This window comes from Mus musculus, chromosome 5 (genome assembly GCF_000001635.26).
Source record: "Mus musculus strain C57BL/6J chromosome 5, GRCm38.p6 C57BL/6J".
NCBI lineage: Eukaryota > Metazoa > Chordata > Mammalia > Rodentia > Muridae > Mus > Mus musculus.
In genome coordinates, this window is record NC_000071.6 from 37,689,410 (window position 1) to 37,703,023 (window position 13,614).

At 45.0% G+C, this 13,614-nt stretch overlaps 1 protein-coding gene across 1 annotated transcript in view; it reads right to left on the reverse strand.

Moving 5' to 3' along the window:
* Stk32b (serine/threonine kinase 32B) overlaps nucleotides 1–13,614 on the reverse strand; it is a 270,329-nt gene that overhangs the window by 242,585 nt on the left and 14,130 nt on the right. The window lies entirely within an intron of this gene.

A 13,614-nucleotide genomic window follows, 5' to 3' on the forward strand; every position in this document is an offset into this window, starting at 1 on the left:
ATAGGTCGCTGGCCACTCAGCTCTTGCATCCCACGAGGCTAGACTCATTGCATGGGATAGAGTGAGTGTGCTTCAGCAGCCCGAGAGAGTTGCACGGCTAAGCACTGCAGTAGAAGGGCTCTGCGGCATATATGAGCCTATTCTAGGGAGACATGTCATCTTTCAAGAAGGTTGAGTGTCCAAGTGTCCTTCTCTCCAGGCAAAATGACACGGGAGCAGGTCAGGGTTGCTCTGGGTAAAAGCCTGTGAGCCTAAGAGCTAATCCTGTACATGGCTCCTTTACCTGCACACTGGGGATTTGACCTCTATCTCCACTCTCATTAATATGGGTGGCCTATTGCTCTTATTAAAAGGAAAGGGGGAGATGTTGGGAGCCGCCCCCACATTCGCCGTCACAAGATGGCGCTGACATCCTGTGTTCTAAGTGGTAAACAAATAATCTGCGCATGTGCCAAGGGTATTTTACCACTACATGTACTCTGCCTTTCCCGTGACGTCAACTCGGCCATGGGCTGCAGCCAATCAGGGAGTGATGCGTCCTAGGCAAAGAATAATTCTCCTTAAAAGGGGACGGGGTTTCCGCCATTCTCTCTCTTGCTGGCGCTCTGGCGCGCTGGCGCTCTGGCGCGCTGGCGCTCTGGCTCCTAAAGATGTAAGCAGGGGGCCTTTCGTTTTTGGGGCTGGGGGCTTGCGCTCCTGCTCCTGAAGATGTAAGCAATAAAGTTTTGCCGCAGAAGATTCTGGTTTGTTGTGTTCTTCCTGGCCGGTCGTGAGAACGCGTTTAAGATTGCCGTACAGAAGCTTTGCAATTTTATGAGGTCCCATTTGTCAATTCTTGATCTTACAGTGCAAGCCATTGCTGTTCTGTTTAGGAATTTTTCCCCTGTGCCCATATCTTCGAGGCTTTTCCCTACTTTCTCCTCTATTAATTTCAGTGTCTCTGGTCTTATGTGGAGTTCCTTGATCTACTTAGACTTGAGCTTTGTACAAGGAGATAAGAATGGATCAATTCACATTCTTCTACATGATAACCGCCAGATGTGCCAACACCATTTGTTGAAAATGCTGTCTTTTTTCCACTGGATGGTTTTAGCTCCCTTGTCAAAGATTAAGTGACCATAGCTGTGTGGATTCATTTCTGGGTCTTCAATTCTATTCCATTGGTCTACCTGTCTGTCACTGTCCCGGTACCATGCAGTTTTTATCACAATTGCTCTGTAGTACAGCTTAATGTCAGGCATGGTGATTCCACCAGAGGTTCTTTTATTGTTGAGAAGAGTTTTTGCTATCCTAGGTTTTTTATTTTTCCAGATGAATTTGCAAATTGCCCTTTCTATCTTGGTGAAGAATTGAGTTGGAATTTTGATGGGGATTGCATTGAATCTGTAGATTGCTTTTGGCAAGATCGCCATTTTTACAATGTTGATCCTGCCAATCTATGAGCATGGGAGATCTTTCCATCTTCTGAGATCTTCTTTAATTTCTTTCTTCAGAGACTTGAAGTTCTTATCATACAGATCTTTCACCTCCTTAGTTAGAGTCACACCAAGGTATTTTATATTATTTGTGACTATTGTGAAGGGTGTTGTTTCCCTAATTTCTTTCTCAGTCTGTTTATCCTTTGTTCTACCTTGCTTTTTGTCTTGGTATTTTATCACAATAACAGAAAAGTATCTAACACACACACACACACACACACACACAATATCCATCACAGTGAGGGGTTAGAAAGTCAAGTATAAAACTGTACCAAACAACAAAGGGCACCTATGCACAGAAAACTGTCTTTTGATAAATTAAATGAAATTTGACACTGGTTTCACAGTACTGATGGCTTGGTATTAGGGCTCTTTTGGTTTATTTGTTTGGCTTTTTGCCTTGTGATTTGGGAGTTTTTACAAGTGATTACTTGTATCATTGGTATGTATCAATATGTATCATTTTATGACAGAAAAAAATGTTAATGACCATAGAAAACACAAAAGGATCTGTGTAGACAGTCACTTTGAAAGAAACACCCATGCACATTCCCTGTCAGGTAAGTGATGCACGGTCACTGAGAACTGCCTCCATGCTGGCAGTATACACTAGGGATACAGGGATGAACAAGGCAGTTCAAGTTCTCCATCAAGTCACAGGCACTTCCTCACTAAAGGTAAGAATTCCTACTCAATGTCATGCTGACTTATGTCATGGTCCTCTCACAAGCTTGGGCAAGTGTGGGACACTGTACCAGCAGGTTGTTCTACCAGCCATGTGCACCCCAGAGCCCCGCATGCATCTCCATCAGTGTCCGATGCCCACACTTCTCTCCGTGAGTACAGCAGAACCCTACACCCCTCTCTACGAATGACCTAGGACCCCATATTCCTTTCTGTTAGTGCCCTGAGGCCCTTTATCCCTCTGTATCAGTGCACCCTCTGGCTTGTGCATGGAGTGAGTGGGGAGACAAGTCTATCTCCTGGAGCAATATGCTAGGGTTTGGTGTACTGCTGTGCTGAGATCCAGCCATGGGGAAACCACTCGGGGAGAACTCTGAGAGCCTTAGCCTGGTGGCAAAGGTGGAGTCACACAGTGGGCTTCTCTGTCGTCTAGGTGAGAGCTGAGTCGAGGAAAGGCCAGAATTCTAAGCCAGACATCTGGACACAGCAGGAAGAGGGACCTGATTATGGGTGAATATGAAGAGTTCAAACATAAGGTAGGCACAGTGCTGCATGCAATCCCAGCACCTGGAAGACGGAGGCAGGAGTATGTCCATGAGTTCAAGGGTACCCTGGGCTGTGTAACAAATACCACGACATCCAGAGCAACAAAGCAGGGACCGCTCTTTAAAGCCATTTTTAAAAATTCAGTTCTATACGTACAGTAAAGCCACATGTGAATCCCTCTAACTAAGTAAGGAGTAGCAAACCCAACTTAAACAAACATCCAAAGCATTCCATTATTCTCTTTCCTGGCCAGAATGTAGAGAGCCAGACACTGACAAGAGTCCAGGTACCTTATGTCCCATAATGGTGGCCGTGTAACTGTGACGAATACCCACAGAGCTTATCATTGTCCCTATCTTGTAACCTGTAATCACCTAGACTACAGCTCATCAACTTACAACGTGGCATCCTTTGAGGACACTTGCCACAGTGTTAGCTGGTAAAATACAAAACGCTTGTGATGTCACCACAGATCAACTGCATGAATAGTCAGCACTTAAAAGTCAACAAACGTCAACATGAGCAGGGAGGCTTGTCAGCACTTTAAAGTGGCACTGCATCCCTGGATTGTGTAACGGGGTTTATCCCCATGCTTCCATACTGGGTGTATGAAAATGATTCTGAATTCAGAGTTTAAAAAGTTAGAAACAGAGGTTGGCATCATTTATAAGGGGAAAAAAATGGAAACACACCAAATGCCCAAATAAGGAGCAAGGTAAGAAGGTAAGCTTTCAGTGGGATAGAAGTCCATTGTTACCAAGAGAATAGTATGCATCACTGTATACACTAGACTATTTGTTCCTTCCCAACAACTGCATGATGTATTCCTGTGGATACTGGGACCTCATGAGTCCTTGACTCTGGTCACCTGGCCAGGTAACTTCAGCTTGATACAATGTAAACATAGGTGTCAGTAGCTGATATCAAGAACCTGGGTGCTTAACAGAAAAACAAAAGGGTGGGCGTTTACAGAGCAGTGTTCACAGAGGTTGTATGAAAGTGAGAGCAAACGTTATGATATCAGTGCGCAGTCATAACAAAACCCTCCCTTTCCATTCCTAGTCTATTACATGAATAAATCAGAAAACAAACAACCTGTCTGGCTCTCCAGGAAGACCACAATGTGTTACAGTGTCTAGACTTGTGCTTTTCTGGTGACAACACACCTTAGAACACATGTCTTTGAAACACCAGTGACTGTCTTGGACAAATTATGAACACATTTATACCCTAAAGTCACCATGCTGGGACTAACACAGAAGAAAAGCATAACGGGGCACTGGGACTCATTGTATGTGCACATAGTCTCAAGACCTTTGGCTGCCTGCTGAGGCCGGGGTGAAAGACATGAGGCTACATGGAGCATGCTGGATGCTGGGTGGGAAATGAGTACACCTGGGCAGAAAGTAGGGCAGCTGCTGGGTTTCAAGGCACAGAGCCTGGAGTAAACTGTGCCCAGTGGGAGTGAGGACCAGGCTCCAGAAGTAATGGGCGTTCCTGAGAATAAAAAGCAAAACTAAAGAGGTGATCCTTAGAGGAGGGTCTTCGCTAGAAGAGCATATTTCCCAACTGCGTTCTAAAATGTGTTCCTATACCCATGAAGAAGCATAGCCCTCACCCCGCATCAAATGCTTATCATCTTTACAGAAGATGGAAGTCATTCATTACAGAAAGCCACAGCTGGTCATAACGCAAAGACCATCTGACCAGGAGGCACTCAACCCCTACAGATGCATCGACAGTAAAGCTCAAGGGACATCATGGAAGAGGAGGCAGAAAGGTTGCAAAGATGGAGGACAGCATCAGGAAGTATGTTGTGAGATTTTGGTCTCCTGGGAAGGACAGGGAAGCCACACTAATGATACCTCAAAAAGATAGCTGCCTGAATAAGACCTGGGCAAAGATATATCAATAAATATATTCACTAGGAAGAGAAAAATATGACGGGGTCCCACCTCCAGAAAAAGAACAAGAGACAAGTAATGACTGCCAAGAAGGGAGAAACAGCTCCTTCCAGGCATGAGCCCCGAGATTGGTTCTCCAAAGTGCTCAGCCCTGAAATCATATAAACGCAAAAAATACTAAATACACGCATCATGTTGTATTTGTATGTTTATGCATTAAACATATATATGTAAACAATAATAATCAAGGAAAAAGAGACCACCAATTTGAGAAGAAGTGAGTGGGCCATGGGGGATGCTAGGGAGAGAAGACAGGGGAGAGGACAGAGGAAGGAAAGGGAGCAGGTAAGGTGATATAACTATGTTTTAATTTTAAAAATAATAAACAAAAGCAACCCATCCAACCAGAACCTGAAACAAAGCCTAAGAGATCAAAATTGGTGGCCAGCCAGTTAGCTAGTGGCCCAGCCACTAAAACAACACTCAACGCTGGTTCTAGGACTGTAACCATCCAGGGACCATATGAGAGCAGAAGTCTGAAGAGCTCGTTGGCTAGAGTGTTGTAGAACTTGAGAAACCATTCCAAGACAACGAACACCTGCTGGCGCTTGTGGTGCCAGCTGCCTTCCATGCTTTCAATGTGGCATCTACGGCACACAGCTGCAGAGGCTGGCGTGCAGAGGAACTCCTGCAGCTGTGGAGAAACGAGGCACTATGGAAGATGATAACCTCATAGATCAGCTCAACGTGGCAAGGCCCTGAGGATCAGCAGAGTCATGGGGCATCTGCAGGGAAAACCGAACGCAGTGAACAAAGGCACCAGAAACTTCAGGGGAGATGGGGAGATTTACAAAAATGAACAATCTAGAGTGGAAAGATGTAAAATCTTAAAAACTTAGACTTCACTGCCTAGAAAGCCATCAAAGAACAGGATCCGAGAACTTGAAGATGGTTCAATAGAAGTGTTTATAAAACAAGTGTAAGAATCTCTCTCTCTCTCTCTCTCTCTCTCTCTCTCTCTCTCTCTTTCTCTCTCTCTCTCTCTCTCACACACACACACACACACACACACATCATCATCATCATCATCATCATCATCATCCACACATGCACAGGATCTGCAAAGTGCTTCTGAGTGGTGTGATGCACATGTCACATCTGCTACAAGGAGGAGAAAGGAGATAAAAGTAATGTGAAATAAAATAGAAAAAAAAATACCAACCAAAATTCTTCCAAATTTGATTTAAACCATCAATCTACAACCTAGGAAGCTTCCCAAGCCATACATGGCAAAGCGGGGAGGGGGAGCATAGCTGCACACGTCACAGACAAATGCATCAAATGCATCAAAGCCAGTACTGCAGACAAGGTCTGCAAGGAAGCGGCTGGGATGCAAAGATCCCCGATCCGGAGGACAGGGTGGTTGAATAGAAGCAGGGGCTTCTATTCAGAAAAAACAATGGGGTCTTCTTCTCATTGATTTTACTTTTTCTGTGCATGGGTGTCTGGTCTGCATATGTATCTGTATACATGTGTACCTGGTCCCCTCACAGGCCAGAAGAGGGTGTTAGGTATTCTGGAGCTGGTGTTAACAGACAGTTGTGAACTGACATGTGGGAGCTGGAATTTGAACCTGGGACCTTTGCAAAAAAAACGGTGTTCTTAAACAGTGAGCCCCTTCTCCAGCCCCAGAATGGCATCTTTAGAATAACATAAAGGTGCTAAAAGAAATTTGTCAGGAGAGTGTCCTGTAGAAGTCACTGAGAGGCAGAAGCCAAGAAACAAAATGTTTTCCAGATCCATAGAGAGCCCAAACTGGTATCTGACTCTGTGGCCAAGGGGGACACCATAGTGAAATGCTGTTTTGATTAGCTCCCAACCCTCTCATAGTAGAGAAAGTAAAGAAGCCCACAGAACAGTGCTCATGGGAGATTGACAGCCACCCTTGGAGGCGGGCTTCAGAAAGACTGGGAAACAAAACAGCAAAGCACATCTCTTTCAAATGCAAATCCACGGAAAGCAAAGGCCAGAGAAGTGTGTGCTGGAAGACTCTGCCAATTCTCCTGAAGACCTGAGGAGTAATTAGACTCCAGAGAGGAGGACACTTAAGTAGCTGTGTTGGAGCTTATTAAATACGCCATGAAGCGACTTTTCGATCCTGCTTGAAAAGTGTGCTTTAAAATAATTGCATTCTTAATGGAATTTATAGATATGGTACAAACTAAAGTGATCAGCAGAGAGCTGGCTGCGTTTAATAAGATGAGCTGCCTACACGTGCAAGCTTTATAGCATCTCCCACTAGACCAGGGGGCTAGAAGCCATGTAAAGAACCTGCAGATGTCTTCTTGTGAATGCAAACATCAAATATGTACGTTAGGTGTGGCAGCCCACACCTGGAATATCAGCAATCACAGAAGTGAGGCAGGAGGATTTGTGAGTTTGAGACCAACCTGGACTATGTAGAGAGTTTCAGGCCAGCCTGGCCTCTAAGACCCTGCCTCAAAAGCAGAAAGAGGAAGGAGTGGATGCAGGAGAGGGGAGGAAGAAAGGCCCCTGTTACAACTGTGAACACTTCTGTGCAGGTTCACCTTGGCTGTCAACTTGACTGTGTCTGGAATCAACTAAGAGACAAGTCTCTGGGCACACCTGGGAAGGACTTTCTTGACCTGGTTAACTGAACTTGGAAAGCCCCATCCTAAATTCCTGGGACAGCCCAGATAAAAGGAGACTCGAGAGAATAGCTTACTTCTTTCTACTTGCTTTCCCTCCATCTTGCTAGCAAGTTCATCTACCTTGATGCTGCTGCTGCTGCTGCTGCTGCTGCTGCTGCTGCTGCTGCTGCTGCTGCAACTATGGTCCTTCTCTGGTTTCAGAACACAGCTTCTTTGGGCTTCCACTGTAAACTGAAGATGAAAGGCTTTCCAGGAATCCTCCAAGTTCTCAACACCAGATTGGACTGCTGAGATAACCCAGCCTTGTGGGGGGAAGTTCTCAGCCTCTCCAGTGTGCAGATGGTCCTTACTGGACTAACTATTGTACAAGCAAACCTAATAACCTCCTCTTTAAGGTGTGTGTGTGTGTGTGTGTGTGTGTGTGTATAGGTGTGCATGAATGCACATTTGCATTCATGGTGGACAGAAGAAGATTTTGGATCCCTTGGAGGTGGAGTTGTAACTGTGTGGGGATGGTGGCTTGTTATGTGGGTGCTTGGTCTACACCTTGGTCCTCATGATTACATAGCGAGTGCTCCTCCTCTCTAGACCCTCCTAGTCATACTGTCAGTTTCCCTAGAGAACCCTGACTAATGTCATTCGAACAAAGACAGGCACACATAACTCTCCTCCACTTATGCTGTATTTTCATGTCTTCTGGTCATCAGTTTCTTCCCATCATCCCACTCTGCAGCCTGCAGCCAGCACAGAAACCTAGCGACAGTCCCCAGATTAAAACTACGGTATTGGCTCTTCTGCGATCAGAGCCAGCTGTGTGGGTGTGCAGCCTGTGCAATATCCACGACTTGGCTTCCCACTCCACTGACGCTCTTACCTCTGAAATTTTGCTTGGAAAATATTATCATAGCACAGGCTTAGAAGCCACCTGGGGATGCAGTGAATCCCTGTAGGAATATGGGCAGGTATGGCGCTCAAAACACAGTTCTCTCTCTCTCTCTCTCTCTCTCTCTCTCTCTCTCTCTCTCTCACACACACACACACACACACACACACACACACTATGTGCAGTCTTGGCAAAACTCAGGTTTGGCTAAACATCTGGGTAATGGAGTGTGCCATTGCTAAACGGTGCCTTCTGATTTACGCATAGGAAGAAACTGTGGTGTTAGCAGGCATGGAATGGCCAAGGAACACTATCGCATCCTCTCTTGTTTGGGTCACAGAAAAGGTAGCCTGGATTAGAGGCTCATGCCCGCATTTTCATTGGCACTCTTCTGTGTCAGCAAACAAGGTCACGTCCTGAATTAAGAGGGCCAGGGCTTGGCGAACCTTACTCACGGGACACATGCAGCCCATGACTCTGGCTATCCAGACTCTACTCCTTTGCCTTCAAGCTCTGTGTCTAACCCTCCTTAAAGCCTCCCCTATGGGCCTCCTTTCCCCCCAGGATCTGACAAGGAATTTAGCAACAGCAGGACTCCAGGATGCTCTGAGCTTGACTGGATGGACATCAGAGGGGTCCACTTGGAAGATGGTCCCTGTCCCTGGCTTCCCTGAACACAGCTTGGCCCTGCTGACAGGTGTGATGGCGACCCCTTACAGTAGTCAGAGGGCAGAATCTCCAGCATGTGTCTCCTAAGATATGGAAATGAGGGCCTAACATCCTATGGTAGGGATTGGCAGAAGCTGGGGGGTCCTATACCATCCTATGACATGGATTGGCAGCAGGTGGGGAGTCTTATACCATCTTGTGGCAGAGAGTGGCAGTAGCTGAGTTGAGGGCAAGGTCAAGCCACCACCTCACCTGACACTTGCTGCTTGAACTCTTGGCTTCAGACAGGAAGAACCCAATATATTCTCACTTCACCTACATTTTCCAGAGGAAAAAAGTGAGGCTCAGGGACAGTATACGGGTGACCCAAGTGATTCAGCTAATACATAGCAAAACAAGATTTGAGTCCAGACCGAAATCTGTTCTTACCCTCTCTAGCATGACTTTTAGTCACAAACTTAATCTAAGTAAACTTTACACAACATACTCTTCCCTGCTATAGAACTATCAGATATATGTGATTCACAAAGTACCATTGACAACTTCCTGCCCCCCCCCCCCATGTTACTAATGAGGAAGCTGTAGGTCAGAAAGGTAAAAAACGCTCAGGATTACCCAGTCAATAGATGTCAGGCTCAGATAGCTGGATCCAGGATCTATGTGCATAGCAAGCATGCCCACTGGGATGTTCCATGAAGGACAAGAGTTTTGGCACATCTCAGTTACACAAATACTCAAGACCTATTGGCCATGTCTAGACTGAGTCAGAGGGCAGATTATAGTGTTTTCAAAAGCTGATTCCAAGACCCACAACAGTAGTGCTGGGGAAAATGTGGAAGGTCACCTATCTTCAGAGACATGCCATCATTTAAGGTCACAGGTAAATGCCTAAGCGGGTTACACTCTGATAGCCTCTCCAGTGTGCCAGCCCCACTCAGCACCCCAGCCACTGCCCTGCTCTTCTGTGCTTTATTTACTTGCTGTTCTCCTCAAAAGATGTCCACCAAGGCGTACCAAGGCATTTACTGTCATTGGAGGAGGAGGAGGCTAACAAGCTGGTATAGTGTTTGCCATACAAGCATGAATGCCAGGTTTAGATTCCAGAACCCATATTTAAAAACAAACAAACAAAAAAAAAAACCTCAGGTGTGGTGGGATATACCCTTGCTACATTTGTCATTCTAGAGCAAGGGAGACAGGAGCAGGAGAACCCTTGAGGATTCCTGGAAAGTGAGCCCGCTCAGTGAACTCCAAGTTAAATGAGAGATTATCCAAAGGGGAGTGTGATTGAGGAAGACACCCATGGTGGTTTGAAGAAAAATGGCTCCCATGGGCTTATAGACTTACATGCCTGGTCATCAGGGTGTGGTACTACTATGATAGTGTTCACTTGATCTTTGGTTAATCTCTTCCCGGCTTACTTTCTTGGTCCCTTCCTGTTCCTCCTTCTACTTCCAATGCTCCCCCCATCCCCAGATCCTACATTTGAAACCATGAGAAATTAGTCTTAAGTCCAACTTATTTGACATTATTAATGATACATTTAATCCATTTTCCTGCCAATGATACGGTTTGTTTCTCCTTTGTGGTTTAGTAATTCTTTACAGTGCGTGCAGCGCACACTTCCTTTTGGCGTCCGCTCCCTGACAGGAGTCTGGGCTGACGTCATGCCTGAGCTGTCACGAGCAGAGCAGTGATAAACACGAGCAGGTGTCGCTGCTATATGCTGACTTTGATTCCTTTGGGGATGTGGCCAGGAGTTGGATCTGGGTCACATGGCACTTCTATTTTTAGGTTTTTTTGAAGCCGCACACCTGACTTCTGTAGTGGCTAGACTAATTTACATTCCTACCGCGCCTGTGTAAGGTTCCTTACCTCCCTCATCCTACAGCATTTGTTCTTTGTGGTTTTGGCAAGCACTGGGGATGAACTCAGAGCTTGATGTATGCTGGGCAGTTGCTCTAACCCTGAGCGACACTCCCAGTCCCACTATAGTTGCCTACATGGAAGCCGTCTGACTGGGGCTGACTGGAATTTCTCTGTGGTCTTTACTGGCATTACAGTGGCAACTGTAAAAGCTGACCTTTGTGTTCCGTGTGTTTATTGGCAATTTGTGTGTGGTTGGAAAACTATCTGCTTACGCTTCTCTGCTGATTGTCTCCAGGCTTTTTTGATGTTCAGATTTTAGTTCTCTTTTTTAACAGAACATTTTGTTACATCAGTTTCACATCAACCAACCAAAGATACCTAATGGTGTTGGCCATTTCCCAGCTGGCAGGAGTGTTTCCCAACGGCTCACAAGGTTTTGCTGAAACATTGCTTGACTTAGTTCATTCTCAGCCTGCGAATCAGTTATTCGGCCTGGGCATCTTGCAGTGGTTCTTCCTGTAGCACTTGGGTGGACATAGCCACGCCACGGTGCATGTGTGCTTGGCACCGAACCGCCTCGGCTGTCAGTCATTTTTTATGTGAGACTGGGTCCTTGCTGTTCCCTAATACACTACTTCAGCAGCCCTAATGGCATGTGAGCTTCTAGAAGCTCTTCCATCTCTGTCTCTCATCTCACCACGGAACACTGAGTTTACAGATGCAAGCCACTCCTCCAGGCTTTATAGGGGCAGTGAGTCCTCACCCCTGCCTACAAACCCTTTACCCCCTGAGCTGACTCTCACTCCCCTCTCCCAGTTTCCCAATACCTGGTTCTGTTTTAGCCATGCCTAGTTATTTTTTGTTTGGTTGGTTTTGGGTTGGGGAGGGGTTGTTCTTATCGTCGTTTCTCATCTGTTTGCTATTCTATTTTAGAGATTCTATCAAAAGAAGTTTTGTGTATTCACAAGCTCCTATGTAGAGTTTCACACACAGCCAGTCCTACAAGGCCAGAGGTCCTTACCTCACTCACACAGCAGTGCTGAACTTGAGATCTTTGCACTTTGTGTATATTAATCCTCTGTTAGATAAGTAGCTGAAAAATTACTTGGCCTGAAATTTCCTTTTCCAGACATAACTCCTGTCTACTTCCATGTTCTGTGTACCAAGAACACCGTTTTCATTATTCTCCCTCTGTATCTAGGCATTTGTGAGTGAGGTATGGTTCTTACTGGAAGCAAGTTGGATCTTGCTTTTAAAGCCACCCATCCTGTCTGCATCTTTTCATTTGAGTCACTAAGACCATTTACATCCAGGGTCATAATCTTATTGTTTTTCTAACGTTTGATTCTTTTCTGACTCGATTATCTACACTTCTGCTAAGACTTGTTTGCTTCTATACTCTTGTTACTGTGTTATCTTCCTCTTTTGTGCATGTAGAATTCCTCTAAATATCTTCTTTAATGTCAGGTTAGTGATCATAAACTCCTTTAGCTAATGTCCATCCTAGAAGGTCTTTATTTCTCCTTTAACTCTAAAAGACAGCTCTGCTGGGTAGAGTTAGAACTATGGCCAGGTGTCTTTCAGGGCTTGGAGCAAGCACATCATCTCATGAGCTCCTGGCTGGTGTGTTTTGGTTAAGAACTTTGCTGCTGTTCTGACAGGTTTGCCTCTGGAAGTGACTTTATATTTTTCTAACACAGCTTGCGATCCTCTATCTTTGTGCTGTTCACTTGGAGTCTTAACTCTAATGTGGTACAGAGAGGTTCTTTTCTGGACTCCTCTGTTTGGAATTCTAAACGTACCCTATACCTGATTGTCTAGAGTTTTCCCAATATTGGAGAAGTTTCCATTACTATCATTTAGTAGAGTTTGGGGGGTTTTTCGGGGGGTACCTTTAACTTTTGCCTCAGCACCTTTTTCTGCCCCCCAAATAGCTAAGTTTGGTCTTTTAGTCCCATCCCAGGTTTAAAAGTTTCATGTACTTTCTTCATGCCTGTTGTTCTTGCTTTTTACTTTCTGATGTTATAATTTATCAGCTCTGCCTTCAAACCCTGGAAATTCTTCCCTCTGCTTGGTATAATCTGTTGATAAGACCTTTCACTGTTGTTACTACTACTACTACTACTACTACTACTACTACTAAGTGTTTGAGTTTCTGTACTGTTTATTTCAGGTTTCAGGTCACAGTCCATCACTGACAGAAACCATGGCAGGAATTCAAGCAGAAACTGAAGCTCAATGCTGCTTTACAGCTCACTCAGGCTCATGCTTCACTACCTCTTTGAAAAGGCTCAAGACCACCTTCCTGGGGAATGGTGCCGCCCATAGTAGGATGAGCCCTCTTGTATCAGTTAACTATCTGAGCTCGATTTCCAGCAACCACATGGTGGCTCACAACCATCTGTAATGGATACCCTCTTCTGGTGTGTCTGAAGACATCTATGGTGTACTCATATACATGAAATAAATAAATCTTAAAAAAAAAAAGCCAATTCCTTACAGACATGTCTATGGGCTGGCCTGATCTGGGCAATCACTCAACTGAAACTCGCTTCCCAGATGATCTTAGGCTGTGTCAAGTTATCAGCTAAAGCTAACTGGGACACTGAACTTCTTATTTTCACTGAGATTTTTATTTTTTTGTTTCTTTTTCAAAATCAATCCCCTCCCTCTGCCAGACTTCTCATCACATCTCTTGCTATCTTCCTGGATGTGTTAAGATTTTTTTTTTTGTCCTTTTAAAAACTCATTGATGTTTTGAATCATTATTTTAAGTTCTTGTCTGTTATTTCATCCCACTCAGCATATTTGGAGTTGGTTGCAGGAGAATCATAAATGCTTGGAGAAACCACATTGCCTCACTTTTTAATGTCTTCTGCATTTCTATGGTAGACACATTTATCTATTGA